The sequence below is a fragment of the Carettochelys insculpta genome, chromosome 4 (assembly GCF_033958435.1).
Source record: "Carettochelys insculpta isolate YL-2023 chromosome 4, ASM3395843v1, whole genome shotgun sequence".
NCBI classification, from domain to species: Eukaryota; Metazoa; Chordata; order Testudines; family Carettochelyidae; genus Carettochelys; species Carettochelys insculpta.
This window is the reverse complement of record NC_134140.1, coordinates 74179633-74197369: the sequence shown is the minus strand read 5'-3', so window position 1 is coordinate 74197369 and position 17737 is coordinate 74179633.

Sequence of the window (17737 nt, the reverse complement as noted above, 5' to 3'; positions counted from 1 at the left end):
TCCCTCTTCTCACCCTTCCTCCCTCCTGCTCACTTCCTCCCAGCCAACTCCCTGAGCCCAAAATGTAGAAAATGACACTTGGAAATAAACATTCTTCAACAATTTATTTTTAAGGAAAATTGATTATGTTTTAAACTGCATGCCAAATTGTGAAAACTGGACATGACAAAAGTACCTAATTACAAGCACTAAGGTTGGGAATAAAAAATGTCAGTCACAGTTGGGACTTTTTATATACATGTGGAACCTCTCTAATCTGTAACTTTCTCATCTGGCAACATCCGTAATCTGGCATGATTTTAGTTGGCTAGATGACTACTTATTTTGGGCGTGGTCAAGTTTCCTGTGGTCCCATAAAGTTTGTTTCCAGCCCCCAGTCCTGGCTCTCAGTGTTCTGTGATGTTATTTAGTTGTAATTTACCTCTAAATGTCTTCTAAAAGCCCAGTAAGCAGTGGAAGTGTTGGTTACTCTGCTAGACGGTATTGACCTCTCGTGATCCAAGAAATTTTCTCATCTGGCACTGGTCAGGTCCCGAAGTTGCCAGATAGAGAGGTTCAACCTGAATCCTAAAGTTTGTAAGAGACTTATTTGCAAAAACTGCCATAAGGGTAAAGCAGCTCTCCCGCTGAATGCAAAATTAAATATTAAGGAATACACAATGCAGCATTTCTCTGTTTTACATTTTCTTAATCAGTATTTATAAGCTGATTTTATAATGTATAGTAAACCCTTGAAATGCATGATTTTGAATTGCACTTAACTAGCATTAACAGAAGTTAAGCACAACTCAAAATCCTGCTCCCCCCAAGCCCTAGCTCTACCCCCCCCACTGTGCCCCCAGTTCAACCCCACTAAGGCTCCAGCTCACTACCCATGTGCGATGGTGTTGCAGGCTTCGGTAGATCACAAAGGTCATTTCACCAATATCAATGTGGGATGGTTGGGGAAGGTTCACAATGCATGCATCTTCAGAAATTCTGGTCTGCACAGAAAGCTCCTGGATGAACTTTTTTCCCAGACTGTAAAATCAAGATTGGCAACATGGAGATGCCTATAATAATACTGGGTGACTCTGCTTCCATGCTTCATGAAGTCAGACACAGGCATCCTGGACCACAGCAAGGATAACTTCAATTTAAGACTCAGCAGGTGCAGAATGGTAGTGGAATGTGCCTTTGGTCATTTAAAAGCGAGGTTCAGATACCTATTGACTCATTTGGACCTGTCAGAAACTAATGTCCCCACCGGGATTACAGCATGTTGTATTTTGCATATCATTTGTGAATCCTGGTGGGAGAATTTCATGAGCTCCTGCAGTGCAGAGGCTGATGCCATGAGCAGGGCTTATTCACAGCCGCCTACAAGGCCATTCTCCAATGCCAATGCAGAGGCAGTGGCAATCAAGGAGGCTTTTGCAGTGGCTCTTAAGGTAGAGCAGCAGACTGTCCTTGACCTCCTTCCCTGCGTTTGGGGATCACAGTGACAGGGGTATGGGTGAACTGTATTCAGGGGAGTCTGGGCAGCAGAGAGTGGAGTCCACAGTGCTTTGGAGGGAGTCCCTCTGCAGCTCCAGTAGAGTGTACAGGACTTTGGTTTGGTCACTGGTGGTGATCATGAGCTTTGCCATATCCTTCCTCAGGTTTCCCAGTTGCTCTATCCTGAACTCAAGGACAGTCTGCTGCCAATGCGCTGTGCCCTTTTGCTGTCAGTGGTTTCTGCTTGAGCTTGCGCCATGTGCTGTATGAGAAGGTCCTGCTTAGACCTTTTGCACTTCCTTACCCTGCCTCCCATGCTGAGGATGCCTGCTGGAAAATGGAAGTCAAAAATGAGATACAATTCACACAAAGCACTTTTCCATGGAATGAATGGGTCTCTGTCTTTACAATTTGTGGAGCTTACATTTTGCAAGGCTGCGTAAGGCTTATTAAGGATGACAGGATTCAAACTGTGCATTGCAGAAGCCACCACCTATCCAACCATTCCATAAGGGACATGGTAAGCTGTTATCTGCTTTACAGAATCACAAAATCATAGGGCTGGAAGAGACCTAAGGAGAACATCTAGTCCAGCCCCCTGCTTCAAGCAGGATCAATCCCCACTAAGTTATCCCATCCAGGACCTTGTCAAGCCAGGACTTAAAAACCTCAAGGGATGGAGAATCCACCACCTCTCTAGGCAACACATTCCAATGCTTCACCACACTCCTGGTGAAGTCATTTTTCCTAATATCTAACCTACACCTCTCCCTCTTCAGACCATTACTCCTTGTTCTGCCACCTAACACCACTGAGAACAGTTTCCCACCCTCCTCTTTAGAGCTCCCTTTCAGGAATTTGAAGGCTGCTATTAAATCACCCCTAAGTCATGTCTTCTGTAAACTAAACAAGGCCCAATCCCTCAGCCTATCCTTGTAGGTCTTGTGCTCCAGCCCCTTAATCATTTTTGTTGCCCTCTGCAGAACCTGCTCCAGCAAACTCACATCCTTTTTGTACTGGGGAGCCCAAAACTGGACACAGTATTCAACATATGGCCTCACCAGGGCTGAATAGAGGGGAATAACTACTTCTCTAGATCTGCTGGAAATGCTCCTCCTAATGCACCCTAGTATGCTGTTAAGCACTCTTAGCTACAAGGGCACACTGTTTACTCATATCCAGCCTTTCATCCACCATAACCCCTAGGTCCCTTTCCATCGTACTTCTGCTGAACCACTCGGTCCCCAGCCTATAACAATGCTTGGGATTCTTCTGCCCCAGGTGCAGGACTGCACACTTCTCCTTGTTGAACCACATCAGATTTCTTTTGGCCCAGTCCTCCAATTTATCCAGGTCACTCTGGATTCTCTCTCTACCCTCCAACGTATCTACTTCTCCCCCTAGTTTTGTGTCATCTGCAAACTTGCTGAGGGTGCAATCCAGTCCCTCATCCAGGTCATTAATAAAGATGTTGAATAACACCGGCCCCAGAACCAAGCCTTGTGGCACTCCACTTGAAACTGACCACCATGCAGATATTGAGCCACTGACCACCACCCGTTGGGCCCGACCGTCAAACCAGCTTTCTATCCATCTTATAGTCCAAGGATCCAATCCATATTTCCTTAACTTATGGACAAGAATGTTGTGGGAGACTGTATCAAAAGCTTTGCTGAAGTCAAGGTATATCACATCCACTGACTTCCCCATGTCCACAGAGCTAGTTACCTCATCATAGAAGCTAATCAGATTGGTCAAGCAGGACTTGCCCTGGTGAATCCATGTTGGCTACTTTTGATCACTTTCCCCTCTTCCAAGTGCTCCAAAATGGATTCCTTGAGGATTCCCTCCATTATTTTCCCAGGGATTGAGGTAAGGCTGACAGGTCTCTAGTTCCCTGGATTGTCCTTCTTTCCTTTGTTAAAGGTGGGCACTACGTTTGCCTTCTTCCAGTCATCCAGTATCTCCCCCGATCTCCAAGAGTCTTCAAGGATAATGGCCAAAGGTTCAGCAATGACCTCTGCAATTCCCTCAGTACCTGCTAGTATATTGTCTAGACCCATAGACTTATGTACATCTAGTTTTTCTAGATAGCTCAGAACTTATTCCTCCCCCACAGATGGCTGCCCTCCACCTTCCCATACTGCATTGTCTAGGACCGTCATGTGGAAGTTGACTGTGTACGTGAAGACTGAGGCAAAAAAAACCATTGAGTACTTCAGCTTTTCCTATATCATCTGTCACTAGGTTACCTCCCTCATCCAGTAACGGCCCCACACCTTCTCTGATAACCCGTTTATTGTTAACATGCCTATAGAAATCCTTCTTGTTACTCTTCACATCCCTTACCAGCTGTAGTTCCAATTGTGCTTTTGCTTTCCTGATTACTGCCCGGCATTCTCCAGCCATATGTTTATACTCCTCCTTAGTCAACTGGCCACGTTTCCATTTTTTGTATCCATCCTTTTGGGGTTTAAGCTGACTAAGGATTTCCCCGTTAAGCCAAGCTGGTTGCCTACCATGTCTGCATTTCTTACTATGCAGCGGGATGGTTTGTTCCTGTGCCTTCACTAAGACTTCTTTAAAATACTGCCAGTTCTCTTGAACTCACCCATTCTTCCAGCGAGTCGAAGTCTGCTCTCCTGAGATCAAGGGTCTGTATGTTACCACTCACCTTCCTTTCTTTTGTCCAGATCCTGAAATCTACAATCTCATGGTCGCTGCAGCCCAGGTTTCCTTCCACTTCTATTTCTCCTACTAGTTCTTCCCTGTTTGTGAGCAGCAGGTCAAGTTGCGCACGGCCCCTGGTCGGTTCCTTCAGCACCAAGAAGTTATCCCCAGCATTCTCCAAAATCTTCCTGGATTGTCTGTGTGCTGCTGTATTGGTCTCGCAACAAATTTCCGGACGATTAAAGTCTCCCATGAGAACCAGGGCCTGTGATTTGGAAGCTTCACTTAGCTGCCTGAAGAAAGCCTCGTCTATCTCATCTCCCTGATCTGGCGGTCTATAGCAGACACCAACTACAATATCACCTCTGTTTCTTCTGCCTCTAAGTTTAACCCAAAGACACTCAACTGGATTTTCTCCTTCCTCATACTGGAGTTCTGAGCAATCATACTGCTCCCTCACATAGAGCGCAACTCCTCCTCCATTTCTCCCCTTTCTGTCCTTTCTAAACAGTTTATAACCGTCCATGACCATCTTGCAGTTATGCAAATCGGCCCATCAAGTCTCCGTTGTTCCAACCACCCCATACTTCTTTGACTGTGCCAGGGCCTCTAATTCTTCCTGTTTGTTCCCTAGGCTTCTGGCATTAGTGTACAAACATCTTAGAGAAGAGGCCAATTGGCTCACTTTCTCCTCTTCACCCAGGAAAACCACTTCATTATTCCCTCCTCCTTCCCCAGTTACCTCCGGGTTTGTGTCACCTTCCCACGAGGAACCTAGTTTAAAGCCCACCTCACTAGGTTTACTAGCCTGCCCACAAAGATTCTCTTTCCTCTCTTCATGAGGTGGATCCCATCTCTTCCCAGCAATCCCTGTTCATGAAAAAGAATCCCATTGTCAAAGAAACCAAATCCTTCCCTGCTACACCACCTACACAACCATGCATTTACCTCTGTGATTTGATGATCTCTACATGGACCCCTTCCTTCCAAAGGAAGGATAAACGAAAACAACACTTGTGCACAATAGTCCTTGCAACTTTACAAGTTGCAGTGGGATGGTGTAAAGCATGGAAAGCAGACCAGTGTCCTGGAGCAGGGGAAAAGTTTTTTCAGACATTCCCTTCGGCAATCCTTCACAAGGAAATCCTGCCTGTGCTGGACATGCCAGTGTGTAGTACCAGTGTCTCAAGAGCCCGGCAGCAACATGGCAAGGGGGAAGGGCTCAATTCCAGCTGCATGGATGGCTGGGTGGGGAGAGAGCCCTGTAAAGTGAAAAGAAATGCAGTGGGCTTTTTTTTCCAGTCACATGCTGGTGGGGGGGACGGTAAAAGGTTTCTTGGTGGTCCCTGGAGCAACTTCATCAGGGAAAAGGACATGTAAAGCAGGGAAAACCAATGCTGGACATGCTGGTGTGCAGAAGCATGGTCTGTAGAGCACATGGCAAAGGGGAAGGGTTCAATTCGCAGCCACATGGATAGCTGGGTGGGTGGAATCCCTGTAATGTGAAAAGAAATGTGTGGAAAAAGTGAAATGGGAGGGAAGGAGGCCCAGACTCATCTCCACCTATAACCAGCCTCAACGCTCTGGTATCATTCAGAATAAAATATTCACCAGAACAGCTGGATCGCGAGGGTTCAGGGACTGGCATAGAGGGGACCGGCTTGAGGACAATGATGAAGAGCTCTGGGCTGTTGGGAACAGCCTCCTTAGGCCCTTGCTGGTTACCCCTGTTCTCTCCATTGGCCTCTTCCTCCTGGCTCCCCAGCTCTTCTCAGCTCACCATGGACTCTGAAACAGGACCTGCTGAAAAGTCCAATTAAGATTGGGCAACGTGGTCCAGCCCCCCCATAAGAAGCACGTGCAGCTGTTCATAGTAGCAGCATGTCTTTGGAGATGACCTGGACCACCAGCTGGCTTCCTGGTCTTTGTGATATGCCTGCTGATATTCTTTTCATCTTCAGCCAGTATTGCATAGAGTCCTGGGAGTAAGTTCTGGGGATCTTCCCTCATGACATTTCCTCATATAAGACCACATTTTGCTTAGACCCTCAAGGTCTGGTCACCATGGATTCCTTTCTCCAAACAGCATAATCTTCTGATGGCTCCATGCTGGAGCTCTCTTGCAATGCTGTGAACTAAGCAGACTACTATCCTAAGTGCTCATGCTTGCAAAAGATGGCTAGTGATGCAGTACAATGGCTACCAATGCGGTGGGATGCAATGGCTAAAAGAAATTATAGCTTTTGCTGCCCCTTATATTTCCTGGGCTTGCTGGTGATGAATTCAAATTCACAAGCTTCCTGTGATGTGCTTCCTGCGCACCTGGGAGCAGCAAAGATGGAAGCAGCCATACATAGCGGGTAACTATGTGGCTTTAGCCGCGTCTACACGTGCACATTACTTCGAAGTAGCGGCGCCAACTTCAAAATAGCACCTGTCATGGCTACACATGTTGGGCACTATTTCGAAGTTAACTTCAACGTTAGGTGGTGAGACGTCGAAGTCACTAACCCCATGAGGGGATGGGAATAGCGCCCTACTTCGACATTCAATGTCGAAGTAGGGAACATGTAGACGATCCGCATCCTGCAACATCGAAATAGCGGGGTCCTCCATGGCAGCCATCAGCTGATGGGTTAAGAGACTCTCTCTCTCCAGCCCCTGCAGGGCTCTATGGTCACCGTGTGCAGCAGCCCTTAGCCCAGGGCTTCTGGCTGCTGCTGCTGCAGCTGGGGATCCATGCTGCATGCACAGGGTCTGCAACTAGTTGTCGGCTCTGTGTATCTTGTGCTGTTTAGTGCAAGTGTGTCTGGGAGGGGCCCTTTAAGGGAGCAGCTTGCTGTTGAGTCCGCCGTGTGACCCTGTCTGCAGCTGTTCCTGGCACCCTTATTTTGATGTGTGCTACTTTGGCGTGTAGACGTTCCCTCGCAGCGCCTATTTCGATGTGGTGCTGCCCAACGTCGACGTTCAACGTCGACGTTGCCAGCCCTGGAGGACATGTAGACGCTATTCATCAAAATAGCTTATTTCGATGTAGCGTGCACGTGTAGATGTAGCCTTTGTGGGATATATACAGGACTATTCTGGAGCTAATATATTTGATTTAAAGACATGGTGCTTCTGCACTAGCCTTTATTCAAACTTTTAAATTTGAACTTGATGCTGTGCCCAACCACTTTTGACAATGTTATGATAACAACCTTAGCACTGCCTAAAGCTAGTTAATGGTATTTACAGTGAAGACAGTGACATTTTAAAATCGAGCTGTCTCAAGTTCAACTTTATCATGTAAAGTAGACAGAGCATCAGAATGCCTTACACATCCCGCCTACCTCCCTCATAGCTTGCATCTGGTTTGCTGATGGTTGTCTGGGCTGGGTATATATGTCACAATTCTTTTTGACATTAACTGGAACCTATAGCTGAAAACTGGCATTTAATACTAAAAATGTCTATGTCACTGCCAGAATTTCCTTCAGCACTTTGTTGCTCAGACACATAGTAAAGCTTCATTGTTGGCCCTATTTTCTCCTCCGCACCAACTCTTTCCTCAGCTAGCTACAGCTCACAGGGGAGGGATAGCACAGTGGTTTAAGCATTGGCCTGCTAAACCCAGGGTTGCATGCTGAATCCTTGAGGAGGCTGTTTGGGACAAATAGATATCAGGACTGGTGCTTGGCCCTGCCAACAGGGCAGAGGACTGGACTTGCTGACCTCCTAAGGCCCCTTCAAATTTTTTTTTTTTGGTGGGGAGGGGTAGCTCAGTGCTTTGAGCTTTGTCCTGGTAAACTCCAGGTGGTGAGTTCAATCCTTGAGAAGGCCCTTGCAGGATTGGGGCAAATAGATGTCGGGGATGGTGCTTGGCCCTGTCAAGAGAGCAGGGGACTGGACTAGATGACCTCCCCAATGTCCCTTCCAGTTCTAGGAGATGTGTATCTCCATTTACTTACTTTTTTTTATATCTATTGCTCCTGGCAATTGTGACCTCTGATCAGACAGCTACTCAGAAAAGGGGTATAGGAGTAAAAGTGGTCCCAAGCTGCCTTTGTAGCTTCTGGATTTAAAATAAATTAAAGCAGCTTGGATGATTTCCTAATTTATCCATTTCTGCCGCAATTCCAATATGCCACCAGACACTTCCTACACTTGAGCCAATTGGTGGGTGATGAGGGAATTATCACACATTCATTTCAATTAGAACGGCAAAAAGCAGTGAGAGCAAGGGCCAGATTCTGCTTCTGTTGCCTGCAGTTTCCTCACCCCATCCTTTTCCATTCTCTCATTCCTTAGAAAAGCAGCAGCACAAGTCCCCACTTGTGGACTCTCCAGGTGCCCCTACGTGACCCTAAATCATCTTGGAGGGAAGAAGCCTCTGTATCCCTTGTCCATGGAATAGGACTAAAACCCTCCAGCTCATTTTCCCTTCAGTCCTACAAGCCCATTCTGTAGAATATGGAAGGACTTAGCCTCAAAGCATTTTAAAAAAACAGCAAATCTAACTCAATACTGAGTTGTCCAGCAATGTTCTCCTGTATCAGAGGCGTGGCAGAGTTAGTCTGTATCTTCAAAAACAACAAGAAGTCCTGTGGCATCTTATAGACTAACAGATATTTTGGAGCATAGGCTTTTGTGGGCAAAGACCTGCTTTATTAGATGCAACTTCTGCTGTGGCATCACTTCCTTTTCCTTCAGGTGTGTTTCACTATGTCTCTTACTTGTGTGTTGCCCACTCCTAGGGGTCTAACTGCTTTTCCCCAATGGCTGCTCCAGCTAGCAGCCCCATTTCTCTGCACCATGACAAGCAAAGCTCCCTTAAGTCTGAGGTCCATTGGCCTTCCTGTCCAGTCAATACTGAATTGATACAGGCTCTTTCCTTCCCAGTTCCTCTCCCATTGGCTGCAGATAGAGTGGAGTAGAACTAGGTGGGCCAATAGACTGTCCTTAATTCCTTCTCTGCTTGTTTGCAGCCTCTCTGCCACACTGCAAGCAGTTTTGCTCTGCTTCACTTTAAATGGCAATGCCAATACTTTGGATCTGTGCGAGTCAACTCATTACAACATGTTTTGAAAGCAGTTATAGAAAACTATATTTTGTTTAACAAACACACTGGGAAATATGATATGTGCCAGAGAAAGACACAAAAGGGATACTGGGGTGTACTCTAAAGTAAATGGTAAGGAGCCCAATAGATATACTGTGGAGAAACAAATATATTAGGAAGCAAAATGTAGCTCACCTGAGACATACAGGGATCAATAGAACAAAACAGGAGTGCATGAGACCTATAAATCAACAGGATCATTGCTATTAAAACAGTGTGCACAAAAAAGAAATGTCAGAAAACAATCAAGAAATCCCAGGATGTAATTGGAAAATGAAGTGCCAAAGACTTGAAAAGCTGAAACTAAACTAAAAATACAAAACTAAAAATACACAAGAATTGAGAAGACTGCAAGAGCTTTAACAGATTAGACGAATCTGTGGACAAATCAGATGTGTATTGCTAGGAAACAGGACCTATTTTTCTATTTATAAAGTGAAAAAATAATGAGCACAGCTTCAGAAAAAATTGGAAAATAAATCAGGGAATTAAAATCAGAAAAATCTCTAAGAATAGATGGCTGCATCCTTACAGTTCTGAAATAGATGATAGAAGTAAAAACATTCAGATTAGAGGGCTTTAATTCCATGCAAGAAAGCACAGAGGTACATTAGATTGGGGAGATGAAAAGATAATGAAGTGTTCCCTATTCATGAAGGAACAAGGGGACAGAGTGCCCCAAAGCACATTGGTCCAATAACAATGATGTGGTATATCATGTGGCAGTGAGAAAACCGTGCTATTTTTTGCTAACAGAGTAGTAGCTACAGTATTAATGCCTAAGTATGTGGATAGGGTTGTCAGCACCAGTGCTGGTGGATAAGTTGTTTATTATTGTGACATATATGAGACAAAGGATTCCATTCTTAATAATTGTCCTCTTTCCTCAGTGGGGAAAGAATTGTCCTCTTTCCTCTGTTCCTCTGTTCCAGCACATAAGGAAATGAAAATAAGAAAGAACAATCATAAAAATGTTGGTAAAAATGCTTTCTTGTTTCCACACAGAATAATTTCTGCCATCTATGCTGCATTGGGATTGACAGTGCCTATTTACAAAGCTGCATATATTTGCTGTGCCAAAATGAGCAAGAAAGTGTAATACTCCAGATAAGTGAACCTGCAACTGTTTGAATGACAGCATATTCATTTTAAAAACTGCAGGTACTTGCAGTAAGAGCACCATGCATTCATATTAAACATACGCAAAGATATTTCTGTGAATCAAAGTGAATGATTACACATCCAGTTTAAAAAAAAGCAGGTATATATGGGGCATAACATATCCAGGAAAATGCCAAACACCTAATTTGTGGCCCAAAGTCTGTTGACTTCCATATCTAAGACATAAAGCAATGATATGATACGTTGAACCTTCCAACAACAGTGTTTTATAGGGGTTTTCTCTAACTTTGCTGATTGCTGCAGTTCTCTGAATATACATAGGTAGGCTTTTCCTCACAGAGATGAGATAGTTAGGTGGTTTGTGCATTGGCTTGCTAAACCCAGGGTTGTGAGCCCAATTCTTGATGGGGCCATTGAAGGGTTTGGGGCAAACAGATTAAAAAAAAAATCTGTCAGTGATGATACTGAGTACCATCAAGGTGGCAGGGGTCTGGACTCGATAACTGCCTGAGGTCCCTTCCAGCTCTATGAGATGTGGTTTGAACAGGTGCAGCAATTACTGGACCCTCTGAAAGGGCCATTTTACATACATCGATGTTTGATCTAATACTTACTTCCCGCCCCCATCGCTTGCTTTTCTATCTGATTTGCCAACCTTGATAACAATTTTTCTGATTTGTCAATCTTGGTAATAATTTTTGGACCTCTGTGCTTTATATATTGAGTCTGTTCTGGTATGGCTATGATCTGAAGAAGAGGGTCTGTCCCACAAAAGCCCATTACCTAATAAATTATTTTTAGTCCTTAAAGTGCTACATGACTGCTTTTTAGTTTTAATAGATTACAGACTAACACAGCTAGCTCTCTGGTACTACAGAAACCAGGTTGCTCCACAAGGGACAGGGAAAGATGGAAGGAAGTAGCGAGGGAGGCGTCAGACGCCTACTGGTGCTGAGCCAATGGTTGTTGATGATGATGGTGAAGTCAGTGAAAGAATTCTTCTGTCAATCTACAAACTTCTCTAGTTGGGGAGAGTGGATTTACTGCAGTGATGGGGGAAAAACATTCTGTCACTATAGCAAGTATTTACATGACAGCAGAGTAACTGCAGCACTGCAGCTATGTTGCCATTAACACTTGTAAGGGAAATACAGTTTACATTTACTACATCTTCTGTTTTCAAGAGTGGAAAATTGGCTCTTGCAAGAGCATTATAATTAGTGGAAATCAGCAACTGGAACAGAACTGAGCAGCAGCATCTATGATGCACAGTACAAGTAATTTCACTCTGGTGAAAGGTAGTAATGACTGCCAGCAGGTGCATCCTGGATCCCCAGACAATCACAAAACTCATGATTACCTGTGAGTTTCACAAGTTTTCTTTCTAGTGCAAAAGAGGGACCAATCAAGTGCCTTTATTGGTAAGAACACCTGCAGACAAGGATCTCAAGCTAAGTCTCTGAATTCTCCCATGTCTCCACGGCCAGGAGCATCTGCACCACTGGAGCATCAGGGCTGGGGTCCCTGGCCTTGTGTGGTGTTTTACATGTAATACTTCTTGTAATTGCTGGAACTGAGAGCACTGGCTGCTGGGAGTCTGGCAGCACAGAAAACAGGAAGGAGAAGGGAGGAGGTGAGCTGGGGACTTAGTGAGAGCTACACTCACTTTTGTTGAAGTTTCACTTTTGTTGAAGTTTGCTAGTACCTTGTTTGCCCAATACAACACCTTGGGACAGTTGGAAAGGTGGGGCTGGTCCAGAGTCATGGGCCCTGAGTGCCTGAACTTCCCAGCAGCCCACCATACAACTTAGAAAGAAATCAAGCAGTTTTCTGATGGAATCCTCCTTTTTTCCCTTTCTGGAAGTTTCTCACTGATTCATTTTCATGAAATGTGGTTTTGACAAATGTCATTTTCCAATAAAAAATCGGTTTGGTTTGAAAATTCTCAGCCCGCATGCTTTTCCTGTACTGGTGTCAGTTACAGCCACCGGCGCAGAGCAGGGGCAACTTCGGCCCACAGGCCACATCTGGCCCATGAAACCCTTCAGTCTGGCTCCCAACCTCCTGCCAGAGAGTGGAATTGGGACAGCCTTCCCAGAAGGAGCCAGACCAATGCCCAGGCAGCATGACCAACACACGCAGCTGGCTCCTGATCCCCATTCTTTTGGCCTTCCCTCACAGCCTCAGGTCTCCCCGATGCCTTGGTAGTACGGTCACTGTGCTGCCAGCTCTGATACTCCAGGTGGTTCAGGTGCAGCTCCTATCAGGCAGCATGGCTACAGTGCAGCCAAGCCTGCTGTCCTGGGCAGATCAATCACAGCTTGGAAGCAGGGGAAGTTCTGGAGGGGCAGTCAGGAACTGGGGATGAGGACTGGACAAAGGCAAGTTGAGCCAGAGAGCTGGGCTGCAAGAGTGGGTGGATGGGTGCAGGAAGTGGGGATTTTGAATAGGGAGCAGGAGCTGAGCCATGTCTGGCTGTTTGGGGAGGCACAGCCTCCCCTACCTGATTCTCAATGCAATTTCACCACCCAATGTGGCCCACAGGCCAAAAAGTTTGCCCACTCATACACCAGTCCATTAAAGTATCGCGTAGTGAACACACCTCTTGTATCTCATTCCATGATTTACGCTCTGTAGCCAGTCCATATCTGATACAGGAGCCTGGCCTGAGTGTGTGTATCCCTGCAATCCACTGCATACAAGGAGTGCATACAGTAGTGTCAGAAGTAAAGATTGCCTAACTAGTGCCAGCGGAGACAAGGCACAGAGGGAAAACAGTAACCAAGGTTTTTGAAAATTGACAGAGGTCACAGGATTGCTGTCATAAACATACCATTCTTAAGTGCCTCAGAGCCCTACAGCTTTGACAGACTTTCGGAATGGAGCGATTGGAAGCAGTGTTTTTCAAGATTCCACATCACAAATAAACTCTACCATGAAACAGAAAACATCCAGGATAATTTATGCTATGCAGAAGCAGGCAGATCTTTGAATTCTTAGCCTTTACTAACAACAGCCGGAAAAATGAATATGAAAGAGTGCTAGCTATGTTTGAGGCATATGTTATACCTCAGAGAAAATTTAGCTTTTGAAAGGGCATGTTTTCACCAAAGAATTGACAAACCAGGAAGAAAACTGTAAATGCTGGGACTGTAAAATATGAAAATATCAGAGATTGGTTATTAAGCCCATAGACAAAAGCATCTCACAGCCACTGCACTTAAAGACAGACTTAACCCCTTCACACATCTACCCAGGTAACAAAACAGCTAGTGCAGCTGAAGTAGCTGAATGAAAGTCAGGTTGAAAAATCCAAAATACCAGCAACTAGCTTGAACGAAGTAAAAAGACACAGCATGCCACTAAAAGCAATTATCAGACCCCTTCAGGTGCTGAGAGATGAGCCCCAGGCTAACTATATAACTCTGCAGACTAAAAGCACAAGATGTGGAAAATTCACAGTCCAAGAGATTTGTGGGTACACAAAGGTGCAAGATGTAATAAATGTACAAAATATGGACATTTTGCTGCTATTTAGTACACTAAGACAGTCAGGGAACTAACTACTATTCCTGGCCCTTCTGAGTTCCAAATCAACACTGATAGCAGCTCCTGGGTATAGCTTAGAACAATTCCTGATGGGAAGACAACTCAGAACTACTGATCTGACTCTGGAAAAGAGTGGACAGATATGAAGGCTCTGGTTACATGACAACAGTCTGTTGACAGAAGTCACGACAGAAGAGAATTCCTGGCAAACTTCTGTCAACAGAGTCCAACTGCACACAAAAGCCAATTGGAAGAGCGTTCTGCTCTGTCAACAGAACAGCCGGACTACCCATTGGTCTCTTGACAAATCAGGCAGCCAGAAGCACAGCAGTCTGTCAAGATAAGGGACCCCAGAACACCTATGCAGCCTTTTTGTTGATAAAATTTGTTGACAGCAGCATTATGTCTCATGGCTGAGCGGCAGAATACTGCCAGCAAAAGTGCTAAGTTTTGTCGACAAAACACATTTTGTGTGTGGATGTTCCACCTGTTTTGTTGACAACAGGGTGACGACAATAGTCAAATCAGATAAAAAGGCAAAAAGAGCTTGCAAACAATTTACAACAGACACCACTCTATAGGAGAACTACAAGTTATTGAATGAAATAGTCATGTCTGTGTATAATTGGATGGAGAAAAATGGATGGAGATTTCCAGCTGTCATAGATTTCCAGCTGTCATCACCCAGATCAAACTGGATTGAGACTAAGGCCATCTCTACACTTGGCCAAAATTTCAAAAGGGCCATGCTAATGGCCAAATCAGAGAATACTAATGAGGCGCTGAAATGAATATTCAGCACCTCCACAGCATGCTGCCAGCCACAGCACTTCAAAAGCGTGGTGTTTTGATCATGCATGGCTCGTCTCCACAGGGCCCTTTTCAAAAGGACCTCACAAGTGTCAAAATCAAGGAATAAGGGATTTCAATGTTTGTGGGGTCCTTTCGAAAAGGGCCCCATGCAGTTGAGTTGCGTGTGATCAGAATGCTTCATTAGTATTCTCTGATTTAGCCATTAGCATCGCCCTTTCGAAATTTTAGCCAAGTGTAGACAGCCTAACCGTGGAGAATTCATCATAAATTGTGTACGTATTCAGTTTGTTTCTCAGAAGGCATAATCGACAGAGCAAACTCTGCAGATGGAGGATACAGAAAAGAAAGATGACAACTCAGATTCCTCACCATTTAAATATAGACTTTCAAACTAATGGACAGACAGATGACCAAGCTGTTTGGGTCATGTAATTAGAAAACCAATATGATTCAGAGACACTTAACAGGTTGATGTGTGCTGAGTTTTATAGGTAGCATGATAGTGTGACTATTTTAAATGGGAGGAATATAAAACCTAATGGGGGGAAGTATGGTAGAATGCTAAAGTTGTATTGTAGCTAACTCTGGATTGAACCTACATTTCTTCATGAAGTCAATATGTTACTTCAGATTCAGGCCACCATTTTGGATTTTGTTAAATACTTGCTCTAAAGTTTAGTCACTAGGTGGTGCCATGTAAAACATTCCTTAATGATACAGTTCTTTCTGGTCAAGCATTTTTATTACTTTCTGCCAGAATTTAAATTCATGAACGGCCTGTCAGTGCCTGTCTCCTTGAGCAGGGGGAGGGAGGACAATCAACAAAGTCTTTTTCCTTTTATGTATCACAAAGGCTCATTTGGTTTCAGTGAGCTTAGTTGTGTGCAGGACCTGCATTTCATGTTAATAGTTGCTTCTTTCCTTTTTGGTGAGTTACACAGGTGCAGAGATTTATAACAACACTCAATATAACATTACAGCACAGGCTATATATGTTGTCAGTGAACTCAGTATATATGGCATCCTACAATCATTTCATCTAGTGGAAACACTGTACAAATTTTTATCAATTTAACATCTCTTTTAACAATGCAAACACATAGGAAGGCCCAATTGTTTCCAGGTATGCTTTCGCCTGTGTTCAGTGAGGCCCTTGGTCTGTCTTCATTGCACCATTCTTTGTTTCACAGACCACAGAGATTCTGGCTTTGGAGAGTATAAGTAGTGAACAGTGAATAGTGGTATATTTTCAGTGCTCAGTTTAGTGACTCTGAGTCTGTGCAGAAGAATAATTTGCCTGAGGATTTCTTTACCATCACCATACTGTTTACTCAGGCTGTCCTGGTCCCTGCAGACACTGTCATACCCTCATTCTGCAGATATTTCAGCTCTTTCAAAAATAAATTACATATTCCCAAAGTAATTTTAATTTGCAGAAAGCACGTAGATTCCTTTTCAGGATAATACTTCCAGCCACAGTTTTCTTCTTAGGCACCCGTTACCTTTATAATTGTGCCCAACATCCAGAGAAGTCCTTTTGCTTCTCACATTGCAACTGTAAATTTCTGATGCTGCACCCCCATGGGATCAATTCACCCCAAGGAACCCCACGGCAGCAGGCCGAGATAGACAGCTGAAATTGCACAGGTCATTTCCCTATTAACATCATTACATGAACTGAGGTCACTACTGTCCCTTGTTATTGTCCCATCCTGACTCTGATAAGCTCTCAGACTCTAGGAGATAGTCATGATCTTATTTCCCCTGTTTGGGGTGCTATCTCTCTTTTGCACAAGTCTGAATCTTTCTGGACTGTTCCTGTGCTCTTCCTCATACTGCTGAATTGGGTCAGCTTGCCACATACCTGGCAGTACCGACCTGCTGTAGAGCCCTTGTCTTTTACATAGCCTATAGGTGTGGGTAGTAGAGGTGAAGGAGGTACTGCAGCAGCCCCAGGTTTTGTACCTGGTATCCCTTCCTCATGCCCTGCCATCCGGGGTCTCAGGTCCAGCCTGGCACCCTGCCGCCAGGAATCTTTGCCACTTGTCCCATGCCTTAGATAACAGCCTCTCATCCCCGTTGTCCAGGGTCCCAGCCATCAGGAGCAGTCATGCCTAGGGCTTCTGCTGACGGCTCAGGGTCCCCTTTGACTGTTGGTTCTAGATGCTGCTCAGCCACTGGCCCTGGCTTCCATTCAGCAGCAGATCCTACCCAGCCACAAGCCCCACACTTTGGAGCTTCACAATGGGCCCCAAGGACCTGGCCACCAGCCCTGCATGAAGGTCTTAGTTTCCTGCCCCAGGGGAGAGTGAGAGGCAAGGTGAGGGTGCAGCTCCACCCCGTCACTCATTGTTTTTCCAACGCCACTGCCCTGGTTGTGCCATCTCCCATAGTAAACACATTTCATTAGGGGTAGGGAACCCTAACTAGCTGCTCCTGTTTGCTGGTGTCTCACTGCATGGACTTCTGGTTGTGTTATGCCTGTTAGGGTTTCTCAGCTTTTGCTGCACGGCCCTTGTGCATCTGTCTAAGCATCTAATATGAGATTGCTTTCCTAGAGCAGCCACTCCTGCAAGAGGTGATCCCAAGTACCACAGACTATCCTGCCCTGAATCAGGGAGTCTGTCAAGCAATGTGGATAAGTCGGGAACTTAGAGGTTTATTCCCTCTCTTTCTCCCCACAGGTCTTGAGTCAAAAATCTGTCATTCCACAGTTTCATATTGCTTTGGGGAGCAATAATGCCATAGCACTTCTAGGACAGTTGTATGGTTTGAGGCAATGATGAGCTTCAGAGCACTACAGTTTTCTCTGCCTTGTTGCTCACTAAGGCAAAATAACAGTTTTGCTTTCCTACTGTTCTCCTCCTCCTGCACCGCCAGGTCGGTGTACAGCTTGTGTTTCTACCACTGTGTCCATCTCTGGGCAAGATTTATATTTGCAAAATCCAAGCATCCAGAAGGCTCTTCAGACAAGTTCCATGGCTCACCTGCCAGCAGTTGCACTGC